Here is a 3080-nt window from a genome sequence, read left to right on the forward strand (position 1 = left end):
AGGACACAGCCAGGCAGGAGGCCCAAGAGTTGTAACTCCAGCAGGCGCCACGGCCAGAGCATCACTGCTGCTCCCGCACATAAAGATATAGCACCGACCCTATGGAAAACCAAAGGGCTGGCAGGTTGCATCTTCTGGGCTCAGCTTCGACAGGCAGCTGGGCCAGTGCGTGGCCAGTGAAGACCATCGCCCGTGGGAAAGGTGTGGAGAAGGGGGGCTTGGCCGTGCACAGCCCACAACCCCCTTGGCCTTTTTTTTGTACTCGCTTTGGTCAACGCTAACAAATGAAATCCATCACGAGGAGGGGACAGGAGCCACTTCTACCTCCAACGAAACACATTACAGGGAGCGGTGGGACAAACGTAAGACCCACGTGTCCCTGGGGGGATGCAGACCCTCAGCCAAAGCCACTGGGAAAAGAAACTAAGTTGTATTGCAAATTAACTGCTGGGTCCTGCTAAGACCCCGGGATGCTGCCAACACCAGAGACAACCACCTGGGTACCGGGGCAAGTACGGGCCAAGGAAATCGCTCACCGCCCCCCATCACCCTTGCCTAGCACCAAAAACACAGTTTCTAAGTCTTCCAAGATTTTTAAAAAGGCCCTTTCTTACAGCAGAGCAGCCACTCGCTCAGCAAGACATTAATTAACAGACAAATCTGCGGTGGCAGATGTACTCGTAGGGTCGCTGTAGCAAAACTTCCAACAATTCCGCAGCAGCCGTGCATTCAGCTGCTTTGCTCAGCTGCAAAGTGAAGCCCTGGTTCCCTGAGATTGCCGACACCGGCGGCGAGCCGGGAACGCTCTCCGCACCGGGCAGCTGGGGCTTCCTCCGGCGGCTGGAGTCCTCTGTGCCGCCCGAGCCTGAAGCCCGCAACCACAGCTACTTTACATCTTGCAACGGCAAGCAGGAAAATCCCCTGTGCATCGATGCCTGCCTGCCCTCCTTGGACCGAGATTACTCTATAAACACCGGACTGACGGGTCCCTTTGGGACAACGATTCTGTAACGCAGCTGTTTGTATCGAAGGGCTCCAGCCCCCCTGAAATGCAAAGCCAGATGATAAACTCAGGTGGAGTTTACTTCCACCTAGTTTCCCCCGGAGCCGGCACACCGCAGCGCCGTCGTGCAACAGCTTGTCCAAAGCAAATAGCAAAAAAAAAAAAGCAAATAGCTGCAGCTTACTGAGAACTGTAACCCGAGGCTGAATTAAAGGTGGGACCCGAACGTCACGCTAGCTGTACCAAACTAAGGCTGATTTACTTCTGAGTAATTTTACCCACATTTCTCAGTGTTGTTTCCTTTGGGAAACTGAATTTACCCGATGCGCTTTGGGAAATACCTTCAGCTAACTCCATTCACAGCCCCTTCTTCCTTCCCCAGTGTCCCCAGAGAAGCTCCACAGCAAGAGTATGAACTGAAATATAAAATCCAGGAACGCCACTTGTTTAGACCTTGACCGTGCAAGTTCCTGGGTGGGCACACAGCCTCACCGCACTGCCCTGCTGCCGCACGCTGCACCTCTGCTTGCTTTTCACCCAGGCGTTCTGTCCTTCAGCCAAAGCAGTCATTGGGATTTTCCTAATTTTGATCCTCCCTCCAAAGGAAATATTATTGTCTTTTTTATTTATAAAAGGAAATCTGGATATTTTTAAAAGAGTGACCAGCACAGGGCTGTGTGCAATGCCCCTGCCGAAGCACGCAGCTGCCGCACGCTGCACCTCTGCTTGCTTTTCACCCAGGCGTTCTGTCCTTCAGCCAAAGCAGTCATTGGGATTTTCCTAATTTTGATCCTCCCTCCAAAGGAAATATTATTGTCTTTTTTATTTATAAAAGGAAATCTGGATATTTTTAAAAGAGTGACCAGCACAGGGCTGTGTGCAATGCCCCTGCCGAAGCACGCAGCTCTCCAAAAACTTTACCCTCCCTTTTTTCCCCCCCTCCCTTTTTGCTACCCTTCTAAAAAGGGAAATCACTTCTGGGTTCTCTTTAGCTTGTTTTGTATCGATGCCATTTTACCGTTCCTCTGCCCGGTGAGTCAGCTTCCTCTCTGGGTCAGCCTTTCACACATTAGCAGAGGAGAGAAGGAGCTGTTGGAAAAAGAAATACGCTGGGATTGCCTAATGGCAGCTGCAGAGGAACCCGAGCGCAAGCCGGGGTGCAGCACGCCCGCTCCCGAGCCTGGCCGGGGCCGGGGAGCATCTCACCAGCCGACAGCGCTGCTCGGGGTGCAAACACAGCAAAGACCATCAGTTCTCCCAAGGACTTTGGACCTGGATGTCAAACACGGGACGGGCAGGAGCAGAGAGCCGTTGTGGTGAGGCCGTGCTCCTGCAGGCAGGTTCGCCCTGCCCGGAGGCTGCCCGCTGCGCTCTCTGCAGCAAACCCTAAAAAGCCGGGTCTCGGGGGGTGACCTGCGCAGGTTGGGTGCTGCCACCCACCTCCACCACCTCCCCGCTTTCTGGAAGGGAGTTTCATAAGGAGCGGGGGGAACACGCCCCAGTGCCCCGTAACACCCCACCGCCCTCGCCGCAGGGGCTGGCACGGCACAGCACATCACGGCACGGCACCCGGCCACAGCACCTCATGACCCGCAGCAATTTTCCCAGTGGGGTTTCCCCCATGGACGAACGCACGTTCCCAATCCATCCCTCCCACCGTGAGTGTCGCACGGGCACAGCGTGCACCAGCATTTCAGCCATCTGCCGTCCACCGCTTTGCAGTTTTTACCCCGTTCCTGTACAAGCACCTGAGGCAGGATGAAGTTATTAATAACAGGCGATCTGTATCCCCGGACGCCACTGTTAACCATCCGTACGTGAGCAGGCGGGTTATTCGTATCGGCTTTTCCGGAGCCGTACCCCCCCGGCGCAGGGATGAAACTATTACACGCCCACGGCTCCCCACGGCATCGGACCCCACTTTTATCGTGCAGCTCGGTGAGCGCAGGCTGGAGGGAGAGGGTGAGGAATGAGCTGTGCAAACCCCACGGAAAGAAAAATACCTGCGGCGTATCTGGGGGGGGAGGGAGGGTGTCTCCATCCCCATCCCATCCTCACCGAAGATGCCCGGGGCTGG

This window comes from Fulmarus glacialis, unplaced genomic scaffold (genome assembly GCF_000690835.1).
Source record: "Fulmarus glacialis isolate BGI_N327 unplaced genomic scaffold, ASM69083v1 scaffold28491, whole genome shotgun sequence".
NCBI lineage: Eukaryota > Metazoa > Chordata > Aves > Procellariiformes > Procellariidae > Fulmarus > Fulmarus glacialis.